Raw genomic sequence first — 23,234 nt, forward strand, 5'->3', positions numbered from 1 at the left:
ATCCCACATGCCACAACTAAGAGTTAGAATGTCTCAAAGAAGTTCGAAGGTCTGCAGCTAAGACCTGGAGCAGCCAAATAAATAAACGTAGGTATTTTTAAAAAGTCAAACCAAACCACACCTACCAAAAAATAAACTTAAAATATTTAACTGTCTACCCCCCAGGCACCACCGGCAGCTAACAATTTAAAATCTCTGAATGACTCTCCTTCAGAATAAAGTCCACAGTCCACGGGGTAACTCACAAAGCCCTTTCACGCTTCTCTCTCCTGCTTCTTCTCTCGCTCCTCATCCTCGTTCCCTGGTCTCCAGCCCTCCTGAGAAGCTCTGGTCCCCCTGGAGGAGCCCCGCACTTCCACACTGTGAGCTCTCTGAGCATCCTTCTGCACCGCCTCTGGCTCTGACAGTCCACCCCTCTCTCCAGCCCCACAGTACATCATTATCACGCCTCAGCTCCAACCCTTGCCCCGGGTCTGGTGACGGGGCCCCTCTCCAGGCTCCCACAGCACTCTGTTTGTTCCAGGTTGCGGTCTCACCAGGCTCTCTCCTAAATGCCTGTGGACCCGTCTCCAGCTCCCCAAGGGAGGAAGTAAGTCATGGCATGCACAGTTGTATCTGCCTAACACCCAGTGGGAATGAATGACTATATGTATCTGTGGAATAAACAAAATCAGTTCAGTGCAATTCAATTGGATCAGCTTTTTTGGAACCATTTTTACAAGCATCAAAATTAACAGGGCCACAATGTGATGATGACTTTCTACCACTTGCTAATGGCTTTCAAGGCTCTGTTACTTCATCTAGGAGGCACCCGTCACAAGCTTCGGCAGGTTTCCCTCCAAATGTCTTCTAGATGCATCTCGCCCCCTGCATGTTGATAACCACTGCACCTACTGAGGCCCTTGTGGGTCGTGCCCAGAACACTGGATGACTCGAGGAGGACTACCACACCACCAGCCACCCTCTGACCCACCAACAGAGGCAGGTTCCTGATTCCTCACACTTCCTTGCTCAAAAATATACAACGGCTCACAATTTGCACTGACTCTAAACTCCTCCTTGGGCGTCCCTGGTGGCTCAGCTGGTAAAGAATCTGCCTGGAATGCGGCAGACCTGGGTTGGATCCCTGGGTTGGGAAGATCCCCTGGAGAAGCGAATGGTTACCCACTCCAGTATTCTGGCCTGGAGAATTCCATGGACTCTGCAGTCCATGGGGTTGCAAAGAGTCGGACACGACTGAGCAACTTTCACTAAACTCCTCTACTTGGCTTTCAAGGTGTTCCATCAGCTCACCCGGTCAGCTGTCCAGCTCCACTGGGAACTGTCCTTGCCAGCCCTCTCCGGGTGCCGTGGGGCCCTCCTGGGTCACAGTGACCGAGCAACGCCTCTCTTCATTCCTGTTCATTCCAGTCCTAGCCCATTTCCAAGACCAAAGTACACATGTGCCAAACACGCCAGCCCCTCGCGGCTCTGCCCTTTCCAATCTGCTATCTGCTGCTGCGCTTTGCTCCTTTCCACGAGTCTGAGCACTTCTTTAAGTGTGCCTGTGTTTTAGGTTTGTACTGAAGTGGCGTGAGAGGCACAGCTATTTCTTTCACATATTTATAGCAGAAAGCAGTCTAGTGCTGTTTGCAAACCACCTCAGATGTCCTGGTGGGCTACAGTTCACAGGGTTGCAAGAGTCACACACGACTTAAGCAACTAAACAACAGAGCATATACCAGGCGTCAGGTGGGGTATTTGGCATGTATCATTTCATTTACTCCTAACAAGCTTTTAAAGCACATAGTGTGATTACCCCCATTCAGCGGATGATTCAACTCAAGTCCACAGAGGTCGAGGAGCTTCCTCAACGTCACACAGCAGCTAACTGCAGCAGTGGACTTGAACACAGGCAGCCCGACTCTGTCAGAGCCTTTCCTCTGAACCCCTGTGCCCTTCAGCCTCCCCAGGGTTTCATCTGCAAAGATGCCTCATGAATATGAAGGTGGGCTCTAGACTTTCTCCCCCTACAAAAAATCCAATGTATCCCTTTTATACCTCAAAGTTTTGTGTAAAATTCTAGTTAGGAGAAAAAAGTTCCACTGCTTTTCAGTTCAGTCACTCAGTCGTGTCCAACTCTTTGCAAACCCATGAACCGCAGCAGACCTCCCTGTCCATCACCAACTCCTGGAGTCTACCCAAACTCATATCCATTGAGTAGGTGATGCCATCCAACCATCTCATCCTCTGTCAACCCCTTCTCCTCCTGCCCCCAATCTTTCCCAGCATCAGGGTCTTTTCAAATGAGTCAGCTCTTCGCATCAGGTGGCCAAAGTATTGGAGTTTCAGCTTCAACATCAGTCCTTCCAATGAACACCCAGGACTGATCTCCTTTAGGATGGACTGGTTGGATCTTCTTGCAGTCCAAGGAACTCTCAAGAGTCTTCTCCAACACTACAGTTCAAAAGCTTCAATTCTTTGGTGCTCAGCTTTCTTTAGAGTCCAACTCTCACATCCATACATGACCACTGGAAAAAACCATAGCCTTGACTAGACGGATCATTGTTAACAAAGTAATGTCTCTGCTTTTTAATATGCTGTCTAGATTGGTCATAACTTTCCTTCCAAGGATAAGCATCTTTTAATTTCATGGCTATAATCACCATCTGCAGTGATTTTGGAGCCCCAAAAAATAAAGTCAGCCACTGTTCCACATCTATTTGTCATGAAGTGATGGGACCAGATGCCATGATCTTAGTTTTCTGAATGTTGAGCTTTAAGCCAACTTTTTCACTCTCCTCTTTCACTCTCATCAAGAGGCTCTTTAGTTCTCCACTTTCTGCCATAAGGGTGATGTCATCTGCATATCTGAGGTTAGTGATATTTCTCCTGGCAATCTTGATTCTAGCTTGTGCTTCTTCCAGCCCAGCATGCCTCATGATGTACTCTGCATATAAGTTAAATGAGCAGGGTGACAATGTACAGCCTTGATGTACTCCTTTTCCTATTGTTGTTCTATGTCCAGTCTGTTGTTCAGTTCTAACTGTTGCTTCCTGACCTGCATATAGGTTTCTCAAGAGGCAGGTCAGGTGGTCTGGTATTCCCATCTCTTGAAGAAATTTCCCACAGTTTATTGTGATCCACACAGTCAAAGGCTTTGGCATAGTCAATAAAGCAGAAATAGATGTTTTTCTGGAACTCTCTTGCTCTTTCGATGATCCAGAGGATGTTGGCAATTTGATCTCTGGTTCCTCTGCCTTCTCTAAAACCAGCCTGAATATCTGGAAGTTCACAGTTCACGTATTGCTGAAGCCTGGCTTGGAGAATTTTGAGCATTACTTTACTAGCGTATGAGATGAATGCAATGTGTGGTAGTTTGAGCATTCTTTGGCATTGCCTTTCTTTGGAATTGGAATGAAAACTGACCTTTTCCAGTCCTGTGGCCACTGCTGAGTTTTCCAAATTTGCTGGCATATTGAGTGCAGCATTTTCACAGCATCATCTTTCAGGATTTGAAATAGCTCAACTGGAATTCCATCACCTCCACTAGCTTTGTTCATAGTGATGCTTCCTAAGGCCCACTTGACTTCACATTCCAAGATATCTGGCTCTCAGTGAGTGATCACACCATCATGATTATCTGGGTCATGAAGATTTTTTTTGTACAGTTCTTCTGTGTATTCTTGCCACCTTCTCTTAACATCTTCTGATTCTGTTAGGTCCATACCATTTCTGTTCTTTATTGAGCCCATCTTTGCATGAAATGTTGCCTTGGTATCTCTAATTTTCTTGAAGAGATGTCTAGTCTTTCCCATTCTATTCTTTTCCTCTATTTCTTTGCACTGATGGCTGAGGAAGACTTTCTTACCTCTCCTTGCTATTCTTTGGAACTCTGCATTCAAATGGATATATCTTTCCTTTTTTCCTTTGCTTTTCGCTTCTCTTCTTTTCACATCTATTTGTAAGGCCTCCTCAGACAGCCATTTTGCTTTTTTACATTTCTTTTTCTTGGGGATGGTATTGATCCCTGTCTCCTGTACAATGTCATGAACCTCTGTCCATAGTTCATCAGACATTGTATCAGACATAGTCCCTTAAATCTATTTCTCACTTCCACTGTATAATCATAAGGGATTTGATTTAGGTCATATCTGAATGGTCTTGTGGTTTCCCCTACTTTCTTCAATTTAAGTCTGAATTTGGCAATAAGGAGTTCATGATCTGAGCCACAGTCAGCTCCCAGTCTTGTTTTTGCTGACTGTATAGAGCTTCTCCATCTTTGGCTGCAAAGAATATAATCAATCTGATTTCGGCATTGACCATCTGATGATGTCCATGTGTAGAGTCTTCTCTTGTGTTGTTGGAAGAGGGTGTTTGCTATGACCCGTGCGTTCTCTTGGCAAAACTCTATTAGCCTTTGCCCTGCTTCATTCTGTACTCCAAGGCCAAATTTGCTTGTTACCCCAGGTGTTTCACTGCTTTGAGGTAATTTTAAAATCTTTGTTATGCAGTCCCTAAGCTGTGTCCAACTCTCTGCACTCCATAAACTGCAGCACTCCCGGCTTCCTTATCCTTCACTGTCTCCTACAGTTTGTTCAAACTCATGCCCATTGAGTCGGTGATGTCATCCAACCATATCATCCTCTGTCACCCTCTTCTCCTCTTGCCTTCAATCTTTCCCAGCAGCAGGGTCTTTTCCAATGAGTTGACTTCTGGCATCAGGTGGCCAAAGTATTGGAGCTTCAGTTTCAGCATCAATCCTTCCAATGAATATTTAGGATTGATCTCCTTTAGGACTGACTGGTTTGATCTCCTTGCAGTCCAAGGGACTCTTAACAGTCTTCTCCAGCACCACAGTTAAAAAGCATCAATTCTTTGGTGCTCAGCCTTCTTTGTGATCCTCACGGTTCGTCCTCACACATGGACGAACTCTCACATTCATCCATGACTGCTGGAAAAACTATAGCTGTGACTATACGGACCTCTGTCAGCAAAGTGATGTTTCTGCTTTTTAATATACTGTCTAGGTTTGTCATAGCTTTTCTTCCAAGGAGCAAGCGTCTTATAATTGTCTTGGAGTATTTAGCACACTAAGGGCGAGAATTCAGAATACAAGTTATACCAGTATAGACCTAAATACTAATAAACATTTAGGGCATTGATCTTGTCTACATTCCTGACAAGGAGCAGGATATACCCTCTATTAGGGGCCCAATGGAGAAGGCAATGGCACCCCACTCCAGTACTCTTGCCTGGAAAATCCCATGGATGGAGGAGCCTGGTAGGCTGCAGTCCATGGGGTCGCTAAGAGTCGGACATGACTGAGCGACTTCACTTTCCCTTTTCACTTTCATGCATTGGAGAAGGAAATGGTAACCCACTCCAGTGTTCTTGCCTGGAGAATCCCAGGGACGGGGGAGCCTGGTGGGCTGCCGTCTATGGGGTCGCACAGAGTCGGACACGACTGAAGCGACGCAGCAGCAGCAGCAGGGGCCCAATAAATATTACACAGCTGACTAAATAAATGAATGATAAAGTGCCCCAGGAAAAATATGAAATTACTTTTCCTTAAAGAGTTTCAAAAATAAATAGTGTCATTTGTCTTCAGTGGGTGAGTAGAATTTTGCCTCAAGGCAAGGAGAATACCATGATCCCCTCCGGGTATCCCTACAAGTTGCAGGGTATCCTAAGGCCAAGCATCTGTAAGCGGCTTCAAGAGCTTCTAAGAAAGAGCCAGGGAACTTGATGGCAAAGCAGTCACCATGTGCATCCACCCTGGAGGCAGCCAGGCCACTTTTCATCCATTCATACGGGAAATGCAGCAAGTACCTCAAAGGGCAGAGGTGGGAAGCCTCGGAGCGGAGGAAACCATCCCCGCTTACAGTGAGAAACTCCCCCCAGCTCCAAATCATCAGCCAGCAGTGAATTTCTGCAGATCTGTAAGGAACTGGATTTTAACCCTAATTTTTGCTTTGATCCTACCAGTTCTCACAGCTCCCTAAAGGACTTACAGGTTTTGCTGGCCACGCCACGTGGCATGTGGGATCTTAGTTCCCTGACCAAGGACTGAACCTGTGCTCCCGGCAATGGACAGGTGGAGTGTCTTAACTATTAGACCACCAGAGAGGTCCCTTCCTGGGTCTCTAAAGAAGAAAGGGAAGGAGGGCCTCAGGAGGGAAGCAGGGGCTGGAAAGGGGAGGGCCCACCATTACCCTCGCCATGATGCTAGAGCCCTGCCTCTGGGTGAGGAGCCCACTCGGGCTGCAGCTTCAAAGGGCTGTGGTGATGAGGATTCTTAGAAAACAGCCCCCCGTGTGGCTGCAGGAGCATCTGCTTTAATGACTGAGAAGCAGGGAGAGGCCAGGTAGGCAATCACGGGCCGGATGTGTGACATCGTAGAAGCCAGATGAAGATAAAGCAGATGATACCACACGTGATCTTCGCAAGGGTAGCGGCTTGGCCCAGGCCTGACCACATCTGGCTGCCCTCAAAGTCCTCTGCCCTCCACCCCTTGCCTTGCCGAAGTCACAAACTGAGCTGAGTGTGTGAAAGTCCCCCATCCTCAGTGACTGTGGGTGACGACCCCCTCCCACGTGGATACCAAGGACATAGGCTCCCACGCCCGCCTCCACTCACGAAGCCTCTGTACTCCCCATCCCCACCCAGACTCCCTCCGCAAACCCTAAGCCCAGGAGTAAGGGCAGGCAGTTACAGGATGTAAGAACCGGGTACAGGGAGGCAGAGAGCCCCCCTCTCCCAAGGAGGCGTGTGCCTTTAAATTGTGTCTGTAATGGCTGGCTCAGAGGCAGAAATATTTGGCAGCCCTGAAATTAAAAGTGATAAATTTCCTCACCAAGCTTTGATCGATAATAGAGGCCTCATCTGTTAATCAATAGGACAGTCTCTGCCTGTTTACTGTGCATATGTTGTTTGCTGCTGCCTCCAGTGTGATGTCAGGTTTGCATTCAGAGCAACTCAAGTGTGCATAAACCACATGGCCATTCCCAAAATGCATTATGGTGACATCACCCAGCCACTAATACATTTATAAAGCATCAGGGCAAGGGGGTGGGCGGGAAGGTCCTGCCAGTTGAACACAATGGGCACGTAAGGACACAGCAGCATTTACAGCCCCCCAAAAAATTTCTTAGGGCTCATGCAGGGCAGGGCTCAGGGACAGACATTCCTTGCCATCCCCTCCCTACACAAAGGGGATGTTCTCTGGATGTCTGTTAAGTAGTTGCCAAGAGGGGGAATTATAGCACATGGAGAAAGAACACATCCTGGCCCTCAAGAGGCTTATATTCAAGAGGGGAAACACTGTTAAAAGTCAGGTAGATATAAAACAGGTGGCAATAAGCCATAAAGAGAGAACTAAATACGTGAAGAGGGCCAAAGAAGGCGGGGGCTGTTTTTATGCGATGAGCTGACATCTGAGGAGGTGAGCCCACAGTCTTAAGAAAGTCCATTCCAGACAAAGGAAGAGCGAGGAGGCTGGCTGGTTGGCACGTGTCAGAGAGCAGAGAGGGACAGATAGGGTTTGAAACATAGGAGGATAAATTCAACAGCAAAGAGGCAAAGCCACATGATGATCAAGCGGTCTAGACCCTCGCTGTTCCCCAGCTATTACAGATCAGGGTGGACCAGAGGAGAGAATGGCTTGATCCACAGCAGTGAGAACGGGTCCCAGGCCCGCCTCAGCCACGCCCCGCCGTGGACCTCACACCCCTCATCACATCTCAACACACCTGCATCTCTGTCTGTAAAGTGGGAATGATCGGATCCATTTGCCTCACTTGAGGCTATGAGAACCCGAAGAGATCATGTAGTTAATGACAACAAATCTCTAGTTAATCACCAGGCACTCTGTGGACAGGAGATTACTGATGTTCTTTATACCTTGGCGGGTGGAAGGGGCACAGCAGAATGTGGTTAGGAGCGCAGGATTCGGATCGGACAGATCAGAGTTCAAATCCCAGCTAAGCAAATCACCAGCTGTGACCCTCGGCGAGTTGCCTAATCTCAGTGAGACTGTCGCTCCCTCTGTAAAATGGGAACAGCAAGAGACAGTCCCAAAGGGGCTGTAAGAAGCTGGGCAAAGTGCTGGGCCCCACGGGCCGGGGCAGAGCCACAGAACCAGTCAGTGACACTGACCACCAGCCCAGATGGGCTCGGGGCCAGGACTCCTTTCAAGAACTCCTTTGTGCGAAGTATGATTGATTTTACTGAAATTCAATGTACAGCTATTTGGGGGCCATTTATCTTTTGTAAAGTGAGCTCACATTTGTAAAGACATATTTCACTATAATCACACACACACACGCACATGCACACATGCCTTGTCGTGCTAATTTAAAAGGTGAGGGATTGTCTTGTTGAGGGAGCAGAGCAATCTATCAGAGGGCCAACATGTCAGTATTGACAGCTCTCTGTATCCTGCCCCCTTCCCCACACACCCCTGCAGCTTCTACATCGCTGCCCGAGGAGCTCCATTCACAGGTCTGGCTGCCTGCCGGACTCCTTTCCTCTCTCTGTCTCCCCAGCAGACTGCAAGCTCCATGAGAGCAGGCAGGGCTGGCAACTGGCTTGTCCTCTACTCCAGGGGCCCCCAACCTCTGGGATCTAATGTTTGATGATCTGAGGTGGAGCTGATGTAACAATAACAGAAATAAACTGAATAGTAAATGTAATCTGCTCAAATCATCCCCAAACGAGCTCCCCACCCCCTGAATCATCCCCCAAAACTGGTCCTGGTGCCCAAAACGTTGGGGACCACCACTCTACTCCATTCCCAATTCTCTGCGCAGTACCTGACGCGTGGGTGGCGCTCACTAATTGCCCCATAAACAAAGAAACCCTCAGGCAGGTTCCTGGTTTGCAGAACTGGCCTGTGAAGGGGACACTGGGCACTCAGGGCACTGCCAGGCCATCCCCTAGGGGGTGGCAGAGTCCTTGGTCTACACGTGCTGGGCTGCCTGCTGTCCCTTTTTCAAAACTCAAGGACACGGTCTCCGCCTGGAACTCAGGCAGTGTGGAGGAAAAGGAATGGGAAACAGGAAGTGGAGCTGTCAGCTTCCCCTGGAGCAAGATGCCCCTCTCCTCTGCCGCCCTCTGGCTCCCTGTCCAGCCACCCAGGGCTCACTCCGCTGCAGCGAACAAGCAAGCCCTCCCTCCAGCCCACTCGGCAGCTTCTGATCAGCCCAGGTGGACCCTCCACAGGCTGGCAGAGATCTGCTGAGCACACCCACTCCTAGTCCAGACGCTGACTTTAGCTGAGAAAAATGGGGCTATGTTAGCCCCTCAGTTGTGGCCGACTCTTTGGGGCCCCACAGATTGTAGCCTGCCAGGCTCCTCTGTCCATGGGATTCTCCAGGCAAGAATTCTGGAGTGGGTTGCCATTCCCTTCTCCAGGGGATCTTCCCGACCCAGGGATCCAACAGAAGGTGGCAGGGGGGGGGGGTGCGCGGGGGGCGGTGTTGCCGGGTGGGAGGAGCCACCTGACCATTCTGAATTCTCCCCTTCCTCCCTGATGCCTCCAGAAAGTGAAACAAGGGCCAGAGGAAGGAGGAGGGCTCACAGCAGGTTAAGACTGGGTGAAAAGAAAGGAGGCAGTTGCCACAGCCCACATGGAGGCGGCCTCTGTGTGTGTGGGAGCCGCTTCACTCTGGGCTAAGGATCACCCCGACTCACAGGAATCAAAGGCGAGACATGCCAGAAAAGCACTTTGAAAACCATAAAGCTTTCTATCAATGCCCAGCATTCCAACAACAACAGAGCTGCAATCCAGTAGAAGCATGTCAGGCAGGCTGCCCACAGCCACCCTCCTCTCCTGCCACCCCCTCGGGCCGCTCCTCCTTGGCAAAGCACAGGGCCTTCTTGCCCAGAAGTGGGGTTGGGGGTCCCGAGCACCTAAGGGAGGGGACGAGAAGGCACTGCACACAATCAGATGTGGCCTGGAGCCTCTCTGAAGCCAATAAGGCACAAGCCAATGATAAAAGGAAAAAATTTCAAAATCCCTTGTCTCCCAAAACTCTCCCACCCCCGTGCTAACAAGAAGGGGCGGGGAGGGGGCAGGGAGGAACCAGTGAAAAAACACCTAACGTTTGCCAGCATCTAATGTTGAGTACTGTGTCCTTTTTCTTTTAATTCCTTGAGATTTTAAAATAAACATCTTGACTGTTCTGATGAGATATGCATGCCTGCTTACATAAGGAAGTACAGAGTGTACCAAAACAGCAGACCCAAAAAAAGCATAAGCTGTCAGAACAATGAGTACAGACTCCGGGCATTTTACAACGGGCCATGGTGTACAGTTTTATTTACAGTACCTCTTATCTGACAGAGAACAGTACACTGGCTGCCAATTCCAAAGGCCAGCACTGCATGTTCTTTCACTCAAGGAGATGTGTACTCCCTAAGAGGAGCTGGAAAGCCTGCGCTCGCTCTCTCTCTAGCTCACTCGCGCACTCTTTCACCTTTATCAACAAAACAAAAACTGATACAGAACCAGCATCTCTGTAAGAGACACAGATTTAGGGGAGAGGAAACAGGGAAGGCAGGTGGGCAGATGTGGGCTGCCCGGAAAACAACCAGCCCTATCGATTGGCTCAGGATATGGTTCAAGGGTAGTTCTCCGTGACAACCAAGTAGGAGAAAGGTCCTCCGGGCCTGGCCCAGCTTGCAAGATGGGGGTGGCAGGGTGAACTAATAACCCTGGGCCTCAATCAAAGGTAGGACTCAGAAAGTCACCAGGACAGACTCCCTGGCCAGGCGACAGAGATCACGGAATGACCGGGGATTCTGGGCGGCAGACTCTCCTGATCTCTAGACGTCAATTTCCCATCAATGCACTGCTAAGTGCCAAACACAGTGTCCCTCATCCCTATCACTCAGTTCTCAGCCCGGAGAGGCTTAGAAAAGCTCCTCTGTTACCACTTTTAACACCAGCAGATAACCCACTAGGCTTAGAAACACAGTCCATGGCCCATAGAAACACATACACTAAATACACAGCTGCATAGCAGGGAAGAACCCTTGCTCTGGAATCAAAACACACACAGGTTCAAGTCCTGGGTTCTCCCATTTCTAACTACCACCCCCAAGTAAGCTAATTATCTTCTCTGGACCTGTTTCTTCACCTGTAAAACTGGGCACAGAGTATCTACTTCATAGGGATGACTGGTGACTCATTTAAATACTATATGTAAAGTCTTTACCACCATGCCCGGCATCCAGTAACTGCTCAATAAAAGCTTTTTGTCAAATTGACATCCTCATCATTACCATTGCTTGCTCCTCTTCCCCCGGGGTCAGTGTCTGAGACCCACACAGACATCAAATGAATGTAATACACATCTCATAACATTTAAAACATTCTTACCACCCCAGACCAAAGAACAAGAGAAACAAAGGAGGAGAGACTCCCTCTCTGGTCCAGTCTCTAGGAGACTTTCTCTGGGGAGTGGAAGATAAAGGCAGATGACACCGATGATTACGCACTCCTAATGAGCCCCCATAGAAACCAACAATGCACATTTCCGGCCACGCCCCCACGTCCCAGGACGAAGGGCTCTCTGCACCAGACCCTGGTCCCTACACACTGTGGGCACAACGCCAGCCACAGCACTGTCAGCCTCCTACTGAGTGCATACCTATTTAAGGTGAATTACTTTGAGTAAAATACAAGTGGGATGATAAATCTGTTGCAGTAAAAACAACACACAAACGTCTCTGAAATCTTAAGGCACTGATATGGGGGTCACCTTCCCACTGCCTTTAACCCCTTTCTTTCCTGGGCAACTTCCACGTCTGGCTAATCAAGGTATAGTGGGAACTGATGCAAAGGCACCAACACCTCTCTTACCATGGAAACACCAGCCTTTGTTGTGAGCAGACTTCCTTCCAGATAATGCCGTGCCAACTCGGAGATGTCCCTGAGGTACAGCCCTACAGTGGCCACTGGCCAGACAGGGCTCTGGGGTTCTGCCATTTATTGGCGGTATGGGCCTGGCAACAACTTTGTGGCCTTACTTCCCTCCTTAAAATGGGGTTATCTATCCTCATAAGATAGCATGAACAAGAACCTGTATGAAGTACCAGGCACACAGTAAGTACCTGGATAGTTATTATGATTACAGAATCATTTCACTTCATCAAGTTGATGAGCTCCGGGAGACCAGCCTTTGGACAGAGTCTTCAGGAACTTCAGTCTGTAATACTCTAGCCCCATAGTTCCCACCTGTGATGAGCAAGCGGCTCAGAAAGGAGAGACACTGTATTCTCTGGGGCCCTTGAATGCATGGTCTTCAGCTGTTTTGGATAAGAGAAGGGGCACCCTTGGATGAGGCAGGTGAACTGGCCCTGTCTGAGCTGTATAGTCGTGGGTGAAATCACTTCATCCTTCTATCTGTAAATGAATAGTTTTAAGTGGAGACCCAAGGGAGAAGAAAAGATGAACGGGAGTCTCTGGGGAAGCTGGAAAAACAGGGCAAAGGAGGCTTAAAGTGGCTGTGAATGAAGTGAAGTTGCTCAGTCGTGTCCAACTCTTTGAGACCCTGTGGACTGTAGCCCGCCAGGCTCCTCCGTCCATGGGATTCTCCAGGCAAGAATACTGGAGTGGGTTGCCATTTCCTTCTCCATAAAGCGGCTGTAAAGGGGCCCAAATGCTTACAACCCTTGGCAATGGGACAGTGGTGCTGGATCAAGTTGGGGCTGGGTTCCCTGGTTCCAGCAGGGGATTCCTTCCCCAGGGGCAGACTTTGCTCCATCCGGCAGGCAAAGTGGGGCAGACAGTCCAGACACTGAGAGAATCATTAACCAGACAGAGCTGGGCTAAGCCAGTGAGGCTGAGGCGGAGGCTGACCCGAGTTCCAGGGAACACCCAAGCTTTCAGGTATCCATGGCTTCATCCTGCTTAACAGAGGTGGCCCTGTGCTCTTGGTATTTGTAAAGGACGAGGTAAAAAGGCCACACAAAAACTCTAGCGGTGGGGGACTTCTGCCATGATTTCACTGGACATCCCCTCAACCAACCCCTGGTCACCAGCAAGGATCTTCCTCCCTGGTTCCCACTCGGGGATTCTCAGATGAGAAGTTCCTAAAGGACAGAGGGCTTTCTGCTGGCGTCCAGCAGCCTCGAAGCCCTGTTTGTGATCTCAGCCTCCAGCCTCCTGCTCTCAGCCTCAACCACTCTGCTCCTTCTACTGGAGTTCCCCATCAGGGGTCTGCACCCAAAATCCGGCATGGCGTGGGCCCACCCCCCACCCGCCTCCCAGGGGAAGAGCATGGTACTACCTAGACAATGCGTGCTAAGTCAGTTCAGTCACATCCAGCTCTGCAGCCCCTCGGACTGTAGCCCGCCAGCTGTCCATGGGACTCTCCAGGCAAGAATACTAGAGTGGGCTGTCATTTCCTTCTCCAGGGGATCTTCCCACCCCAGGGATCAAACCTGCATCTCCTGTGTCTCCTGCATCGGCAGGCAGGTTCTCTACCACTAGTGCCAGCTGAACAATAGAGAAAAGCTAAACCAGGCTACTCCAGGGGAGACAGCCAGAGTCAAAACCCCAGCCACCCCACAACATCACAAGCTGATGGCTGCCAGCACCCCAGCCCCCCTACATCCCCTGATACCCCCTCCAATTAAACTGTCCCTTGAGGTACTTTCAGAGAAGAGGGAGGGCAGACTCGCTCATTCCTGACTGCACTCTGGCCCTCCCTGTCTCCTGGCAGGATCCTTCCTCCCTCCCTTCTCACTGACTGCAAAGTACGCCAAGGTCTCTTACAACCTGGGAAGCTCTTTGAGATCCCTACAGAGGGAATGCCCTCATCCCCACATCCTCTCGGATGCTCTCTCCCTACAACCAGCATCTCTCCAACTCCACCTCCAATCGTGCGTGTGTTCTTTGATTTTAAGCTAAAATACCCGTGTGTGTGTGTGTGTGTGTGTGTGTGTGTGTGTGTGCGGTTGCTCAGTCGTCTCTGACTCTTTGCAACCCCATGGACTGTAGCTCACCAGGCTCCTCTGTCCATGGGATTCTCCATGCAAGAATACTGGAGTGGGTTGCCATGCCCTCCTCCAAAGGAATCTTCAAGACCCAGGGACTGAACCCACGTCTACTGTTTCCTGCATGGCAGGAGGATTCTTTACCACTGAGACCCTGGGGAAGACTAAAACACCCATAGGTAATCCTATCCCAACAAGTTACAAGGAACAAAGCATTTCAGGGGGTTTCAAATGCTGTCACAGCATAATAACCACTGCACTAAGAACCCAGTGGGCAGGAGTCTGCAATATGAGCATCTGTTGACTACTCCCTTTGCTGTGACCTGTAAGAGCCCTGGAAACAGGAACTTCCCCCTTCCTGAGACCCTATGCCACAGTCCCTGAAGACAGCCTGCCAGATTACCAGGAAGAGGCAGGATTCACCCACTGTCAAGTCCATCTCCGGCTTTGACTGACATATTTCAGCTCAGGTGCCCACTAGCTGCATCAAGAGTGGAAGCCGTTTAACCTCCCTGAGCCTCGGTTTCCTCACTGGCTAAAGAGGTAGTATTAATAATACACCCGTCATATCCTACAATCTGCAAGTGTACAACTCCAGGGGCACCACTCAGCCAGAAACGAGACCCCAAGTTTGGTAGGACGTTCAGATGAGATGATGCACATAAAGGTGCCCAGCAACAGGAACTGGCGCTTGGCAACTGCACCCTAACTCCTCCCTTCCCAGGATGCTAGGAGTCCTTCCTGCAAGGGCTGCCCTACCGAGAGAAGCAACAGTGCTACTGCAGCCTTGAGCACAATAATAAGGATACGGATCACATTATTATTTTATGATGGATTTATCTTATTTATTTGGCTGCATCGGGTCTTAGTTGCAGCATGCAGGATCTTCCACTGGGGCTCAGGCTTAATTGCCCCAATGTGGGATCTTACTTAGTTCCCTGACCGTGGACCAAATTCCCACTCGCTGCATTGCAAGGCAGATTCTTAACCTCTGGATCACCAGAGAAGTCCCTGATAACTCAATTATTGAATATTTATTACAAGATAACCACCACCCTAACTACTCTACATGCCACAGAGCAGTTGACTCTGCCATCAATTCTAAGATTACTCCCATTTTATAGAGGTGAAAACTGAGGTCTGAAAAGCTTAGTTCACACACCATTTAATTCTGCCATCAGTTCTAAGCTTCTTCCCACCTTACAGAGGTAAGAATTGAGGCTGACTCCAATTGAAATAATTAATTAAAAAAAAAAAGAATTGAGGCTGAAACGCTTAGGCTTGTGGCCCAAGGTCTCACAGTCAGTAAGTGAAAAGAAAAAGACACAAACTCAATCAGGGTGACAGTATGGGAAGCCCAGCTAACCTTCAGGGCCCCTGATTATGTAAAAGGTTATTGAGGAAGAAGTTCACGTCAAGGGGAACAGAGGAGACACTCAGAGGCAGCGAGCTCTCGGCCTCTGTTGTTCTCCACACTCTGGCTCGTTCCACACTCTGGAGGGAGGTCTTTCTCACAGGCTCCAAGGCCACATATCCTCTTGTCTGAAGAACAGCTCTCCTCTCCGGGTCCAGGGATGCACCATGCCCACTGCACAGCATGGACTGATCTGGCCCTGCTGTGGACTCTGCTGTAGTGCTCCGCCTCCGTTTCTCCACCTCTAAGGTGGACAGCATGTTCCCAGCCCCACCCTTCTACCTAACCATGGAGGAATGAGTTCAAGATAAGAAAACATGTAGGGCCTAACCGAAGGTACCACCGATCTTTAAGACTGACTTCCAGTGAAATTACAGTTGGGAATATCCCTTCATGACTAGCTCCCTTCCTGGGCCTTCTTTTTGTGACTGCTAAACCAGCAAGGTATTTCATCATGAAAAATAGTCAACTGGATTCATTGAAAGCAGAAAAAAAAAAAAAAAGGCCTCTCCCATTGATGAACGACAGTAAACTACAATAAAACAGACAAGGCTTTCTAGGCTGACCTTCCGTTAACCAAAAAATCCCTTTCTTTCACCTTCCCTGAGCATTCCAGTTAATCCTAGCTTGACAGAGCAGACGCTCTGTGGTCTCTCCCCTTCCCCAGCTCCGTCTGCAAGTAACCCTTAGAATCTGCCCTTTGCTCACTGCCCAAACTGGACTCCTCACCCATCCCCACACACCCCCCTGACCCCTCTCCGCAGCAGCGGGTAAATCTGACTAGTTCAGGGCTGAAATATGTAAATTTCAGGTCAAGGTGTCCATCCTAGACTCAAGCATTGTCAGTTACTTTAATACAAAAACACATATGGGGGGCGGGGTGAGGGTGGCCTTCAAAACCAAGGCAGAAGCAACCAATCCACAGCTTTCTATTCTTTTTTTTAATTTACTATTTTTTATTAGAGTATAATTGCTTTACAATGCTGTGTTAGTTTCCGATGTACAATGAAGCAAAGCAGCTACATGTATAAGTATATCCCCTTTCTTTTGAGCCTCCCTCCCACACCCCCACTGCACTCCTCCAGGTCACCACAGAGCACTGAGCCAGCTCCCTGGGTTACAGAGCAGCTTCTCACTAGCTGTCTATTTCACACAGGCTACTGTACACAGTCAGTGTTACACTCCAGTTCAGCACCCCCTCCCCTCCCCTACCTCTGTGTCCACAAGTCCACTCTCTATTCCTGCCCTGCAGATGTTAAGGAATGGCTACCCACGCCAGTATTCTTGCCTGGAGAACCCCATGGACAGAGGGGCCTGGTGGGCTACAGTCCATGGGGCTGCAGAGAGTCAGACACGACTGAGCAACTAACATCATTTTTCTAGACTTCATATACATATATAAGATGATACACGGTATTTGTTTTTCTCTTTCTGACTTATTTCACTCTGTATGATAGACTCTAGGTCCATCCGCATCACTGCAAATGACCCAGTTTCATTCCTTTCTCTGGCTGTCACTCTGTTCTTGATGACAGCTGGGAAAGAGGCCCACCGCCCGGCTAGCCCATCACAACACCCACCACCCCATCTCAGTCCGGGGGCCTCGGGGACTGCCACCCTCCCTCCCCTTCCTCAGGCCCCTCAGTGGCACCTCCAGGCTGCCAGTCTCTCCAGGCCTGCTGTGGCTTTTAGAAAACAGAGCATTTCTATTTTTAGCGCTTCTCAGCCTAATAATACTCCCCAACACCCATTCAGCTTAATCACTTTATTGAGGGCAAGGAGCAGGCTCTCTAGCCCAAGTGCTTCTGATGTTAGGAAGTAGTAAAATGTTCAAACTGGTTAAAAATGACACTCACTGGCTTGCCTTTGGTGTTTCTGAAACCTTAATTGTGGCTCAGGCTGTGGATCTAAAGAAGCTTGCAGGTTTCAGAGTCTTTCTTCCTTACCCCCTGCACCATAATTGAGGTGTTACATTACAACCGCCGCATTGACATTTCCAGGCTCAAAATTCAGGAGCCTTAAGACTCCACACTTTTCCAAACGGAAATATGGCTTGTCATACTTAATGCCCATTCTTAGTGTGAACCATCACCCCATACCAGCCAAGAAAAAAAAGAAAAACAAAAACAACCCTCTCCTTCTCTGGCTGACCTCATGCAAAAGGCCCAAGCAGGGTAACTGTGTCTCATGCTAACTCATGAAAACGCACCCGACAACCAAAGCAACAGCGAGCTGCCGCTTGAAAACTGGAGGGTTTGTCGGGTTGGTCTGGTGTCGTCAGAGGACCTGAGAATTTGGTGAGTGCAGAGTATAGGCTGTGGGCAGCTCTTCTGCAGGCACCGTTGAGACCGTGACTTCCAAAATTTCACGGGGAGTTTTTGCAAGCTTGCAGTCTGTGCCACGTGAGCTAGGGGCTAGGAGAAGTGGGCAGCCCTGAAAGGAACTGCAAACGATTTCTGCCTCCAGGGTTAAGACCAGGGGCGTGGGAGGCAGGCAGGCCTGCATTTACGGCCCCACGCTGCCTCTTCCTCGCTGACCGGTCCTGGGCAAGTAAACTCAGTGTCCTCATCCATAAAGTGGACATAATAACAGAGACTGTCCCAGGGCTCTTGTGGGGATCACAGAAGATGAGGAATAAAGCGTCTGGCATAGTAACGGGCACCTGTTGGGTCTCAGTAAATGTCAGTCACCATTGTAACTGTCGCTTTCGGCCTTCCCCCTTCTGCCGTGGACACCCTCGAAGACAGGTGTCTGGTCTCTGTCTCTTCAGCCTTGCACAACCACAAAAAAGGAACGTGGCACTAAAATAGCTAACCATAGGCAGCTGTGTGGCCCTGGAGTCCTCAGACAGCGGGGAGGACGTCCCTGTGGTCCACAGCGGCTGATGGAGGCTGTCCCAAAGCTGAAGCTTGGAGGGACAACTCCTCAGGCCTCTCCCAGCGAAACAGGCCACAGCCGGGTCCCAGGCCTGCAGGCTCACCTGGACAAGGCTATTCCACATTCCTGGCCCACTCCCACCTTTCTTTCTCTCCCTCCTAGGCGAGGGACTCGAGGTACTTCCATAAACTTTCTGCTCTTCGGAAGGCAGAGGCGGAATGCCTCATTAACTTTCCTAGCTAATTTTACAATTTAACCAAACAACACATTCCTGCCTCGATGCAGCCAGCCTCTGACTGGGACAAATTTATAACTGTGAGATGGAGGAAGAAGACAGCCCAGGCCAGAGAGTGAAGGCAGTGTCCTGAAAACTGGAGTGGGAGATGGAAAAGAGAAGAAAATGGATGGACCACATACTTTAAAAAAAAATAGCTCTACATTTGCTCGCAGAGCAGAATTCTAGGCTACGCCAGGCTGAGAAGGGAGGGAAGAAAGCCACATGGATCCTGCAGCATCAGAAAGATGGAGAGCTCCACAACAATGACCCTCCCTGTCCCCCTGGAGGGAGGGGGCTATATCTGGAAGCAGAGCTACACGCTGTCCTCTGAGGGGCATGACTCAGTGCAGGTGGACGGTGGGCCAGAGGCTGGGCAGGGCCACCCAGAGGACAAGGTCGGCTTGGCAAGGCCCCAGGCCCCCTGCCAAAGGGTGCTGACAAGTCCTCCCCAAGCCACTTAGCCCAGACCTGCAGGTGGCAGGTTCAGGCCGCAACCTCCTGATTACAACTCTGGCCGGGGATGCGGCACCAGGGAGCGTATAGCTTATCTAAGAAAGTTTTACCATAAAGAATTCTCTGGGACAGAAAAGACAACATTTATGCAGGCCCACACCTCGCCCACCCAAGACAGACAGATCCCAGTTGAGACAGAGGGCACGATGCCAGCCTCGTTACCTGTGGTCAGGCATGTTCTCAGCGCACACGTCAGCAAACAAGATGCTGGCCTGTGAGGTTCCCTGACCCTGGTCAGCTGTCCCCAGGCTCCCAGTGCTTGCCCTCATTCCTCTCCAGCCTGTATCCCAGAGCATCTGACTCTGGACCCCAAATCTCAATCCACGTACACCCGGCCCATCACGGGCCAGTTGTGCGGGATGGCTCCTAACAGGCCCTCACAAAGTGACCACGCCATCAGGGCAGGGACGTTCACGCAGAAATCCCCAGTGAGCAGCAACCTCTCAGAAGAGCTCGTCTCCGGGCCTCTTATCTCTCCTGGGCTCATCTTAATGAAGAAATAAAATGAGGAGGATTCCAGCAAATCAAAAGTTTCAGGGAGTTCTCTCCTTACCTGGAGTTACCTTGTTACTGACGACCGTGGCCTTTGCACAATTACTCCAGCAAAATGCTCATTGCAACCGCCAGTGAGCTCCTGGCACTCAATTAGCTTGTAATAGTCAGTGAGAGCCACCAAGCTCTAATCTGACTACCCCAGAAGACTTCTTATCCCAACTACCTAATGAAAAGTTTAGAACTTAGTGGGTTTCTTTTTTTTTTCTCCTTTCCCTGGCAAGCAAAAAAATTCCAATCAAGAATTCCAATCAAAATAGGATGGTTAGTAGGGAGGAGGAAGGATCGTGTTAAAGGCCAGGGAGAAGTCTAGAAGATACGTCTCTGTCAGGATGAATGAGGAGAGGGCCCTAGGGAAGAAGCAGCGACCTTCACCTCCAAGAGGCACATAGGTAGCGGTCTGGGAAGGAGGCTGGGGCCTGGGGCCTCAGCCTAAGGAATTCCTCTCCCTTCCCTGTACCCTCCAGGGCTCTGAGTCTGTCCTCCACCTCAGAGGTGCAGTCCTCTACGGTATGTGTTCTCAGCCTGGGCTTCGTGGAGCCTGGACACACACGACGTATTCTGGGGGTCATCTAGTCTCGCATGAGAAACACAGAACACTCCAGATCTGTATCCAATCTGAAAGCCCACGTTCACACGTGTGCTTTATTCCATGGACACCGTGCAACGGAGAGACTGTGTGAAGTGCCAGCTTTTCGTTTTTATTGCAGTCATTCTCAACCTGCAGCCCAAGGTGGGCCATAACATCCTTAGAACTCTTGAGGAGTCTCCAGTATGATAAGCTGGACTTCAAAGTCTCTTCAGGATTGCTATGAACAGAAAGAGGAGACAAGACAGGAGGAGGAGGAGGAAGACATCTGCCCGGCTGGCTGTTGCTCACGGAAGCTCTTGCTTCTCTTGTCCAGAGACACAGATCCACTGTCCACCTCGTGGCTCCACGTGGACACTCCAGCAGGAGACAGTCCATCAAAATCCCAGGAACCTCCTCCCTCATCACCCTGGTCCTTGGGACTTCTCCCTTTTGTAAACTTCCACACTCACTCTTTCCCGTTTGCGGGGATGGGGGCACACCCAACCTTGCTGGGGTCTCATGGTACCCTCTCCGCCAGACCAACAACCCCTGGCAGGTGCGGACCCTGACTGCAGCCCTTCTGTCTGTCCTGCTGGACGCGGCATCGATGGGCCCTCCCTGGCCATCAGCTAACTGATGAACTCATTCACGGACGATTTCCACCCACCCCACCCATCCCCCCTGCAAAGAGAGCCACTTCTAGTGACCCAGAATAGTCACAGCAGAGGCTTCTCTGCTGCCCCAAGCTTCACCATCTGGTTCCCATTTGGTTGATGCTTTGGTCCCCAGAGAAGGCTCCAGCATCCCCAGCACGTGCCTGGGGAAGATGAGGCTGCTGGAGAACAGACAGAAGGAGCTTCACGCCAAGTGGTCCAGCTCCACTGGACAGAATCCGAAAGACCGGGGAGGCCTGCAGTGAGTCTCACTCCCAAGACGGAAAGTCTGAGGAGCCCCGAGTCACCACAGCTCCCACGTGTGGGGATGGCCAGCTGCCCCCTTCACTCTTGATTCAGTACCACAGAGCAGAGGGCCTCCGCTCAGCAGCAGAGCACCCCGCTGGGTCTCCTTGCAAGGGAGACCACCGGCAACACATCTCTGGACCTGCCACTCCTCTCTCAGTGAGAAAGTGGTGGGAAGAAGGAATGGGCAAAGGACACTGCCAAGCTCGCACCCGGGTGGGAGGCCACATCCTCACCCACAGACCCCCTAGCAAGGCTCCCAGAACCACCCTGTCCGCTGCCCTGCAGGGGGATGGCCAGGGGCCACCGCAGCATCAAATGAACACAAGAGACTCGAGACTCGGAAAGAGCAGGAAGAGGCTCATGAGCCGCACCCCCGCTCCTGGTGGCCCAGGGGCGAGGCCCCCAAGCCAAAGCCGGTGACCCTCTGCCACCCCCAGGATCCCTGGGGACAGGGCCTTACTGGCTCTTCCTGTCTCCCCCAATCACTGAGATCCTGGCTATCTTTATAAACAGGAAAGCAAACCCTTGGGCCAGCACCGCAGTGAGGTATGGAGGTATGGAGGGCAGAAAGCCCTGGGGAGGAATCTAGCTTCGCCACTCCTGGCTGTGTGACCTTCCACGAGTCATTCCGGCTCTTTAAGGACACTCTAGTGTCCTCACCTGTAAAACAGCATCAGAATAACTACCCTCCAAGGTCAGTGTTAGATAAGTGAGTTTGGACATGCAGAACGCCAAGCACCAGGTCTGGAACACAGGAGGCATCCAATATATGTTCTGGAGGGATTTTTCTCTCCTCCCCTCCGCCCAGCAGTGCATCCGGAGCCATTCATTTATTCTACAGGATTTCCTGAGCGTCTGCTGGGTGTTGGGCTGTGGAGAGGCCATGGAGCACGCCCCGGATAAGGTCTTGCCTCCGCTCCTGTCTCCCCGTCCAGACGGCTGACCCTTAGGGCTGGCAGGATGCAGGGCAGCGCTTCGGGGGAGTGCCCCGCCTTGCCACACACACGCGTATACTCTCCCACTAGTTCATTCAACAAGCAACTGAGGTGTACCCACCTTGCAGGTAGCTCTGCTAGGTAGGATGGGAGACATGGAAATAAATCACATGTTCTGAAGAAGCTCAAGAGTCTGGTAGGTGAAAAAGGACAAGCAAATAAATAGCGATGACACAAACAAGGTGACAGGTGCCATAAGAGGGGACAGATAAAGGGCCATGAGCAATTAGATCGGGGTGGGGTCGGGTGGGCGGCCTCACGTCCTGCCCAGACCAACGCAGCCCGTGGCTAAGCCGGCTGACTTTAAAAAGAGAAGAGGAAAAAGATCACTGGCCCACTGGCACTGTTCCTTGCACGGGAAGCAGGCAGGATCTATTTAAAAACGGCTAGAGGCAGGTTAGCGCCTTTTCTGGCAATTCCCAAAATTCGTGCTTCCTCGAGCCGACTGGCTAGCAGGACGGAACCAATCCTGTCAAAATCCTACAGATCTTAAAAAAGAAAAATCATTTAGCCGTCGCAGCCGGGATGATAAAAGAGCCCTGCCATTCAAAGGGAGGGTCAGCGTGGGGAGGAAGGTGGGGCTGGGGGGGCCAGTGAGAAAAAAGTGGGGGATTGAGAAAAAAGGGGGAACGCCCCCCAAATATGGATCAGGGCAACCGGCAAAGGAAATGTATGCATTGTAGTGGCTTTAGTACCTAATTAATTCGGTAATTTCAAAAACAATTTTATTTATGTTCCATTTACCACATCAAAAGTTAAAAAAAAAAAAAAACCATACTGATGCTAAAATAATACCTCAAGGCGTCTATTTTTAATCAGTTAAAAAAAAAATAGGGAGGGTAAAAAAAAAAAAAAAAAGCAGTCCTGGGTTTCTATACAATCTCTCCCGGGCAGACCACCAACCCTCAGAGAGAGAGAGGGAGCGAACACAGCCAAGCCCTCTCTGAGAGCCTTCCTGGCTGCCGAACACCGAGCTTGTCAAAAAAAACAAATCCATAATGGCCCGAGGCTCCTCTCCAATCTATTTTCTGCTCAGCTGGTTTTAAATGAAGTTATTATGAGTCATTAAAACACCCGCAAGCCAGTGGAA

General features: G+C 50.2%; 1 protein-coding gene across 3 annotated transcripts in view; it reads right to left on the reverse strand.

The window, feature by feature from the left end:
• ZBTB16 (zinc finger and BTB domain containing 16) overlaps positions 1-23,234 on the reverse strand; it is a 203,549-nt gene that overhangs the window by 71,450 nt on the left and 108,865 nt on the right. The gene's annotated exons all lie outside the window — the stretch shown is intronic.

This window comes from Bos mutus, chromosome 15, assembly GCF_027580195.1.
Source record: "Bos mutus isolate GX-2022 chromosome 15, NWIPB_WYAK_1.1, whole genome shotgun sequence".
Lineage (NCBI taxonomy): Eukaryota > Metazoa > Chordata > Mammalia > Artiodactyla > Bovidae > Bos > Bos mutus.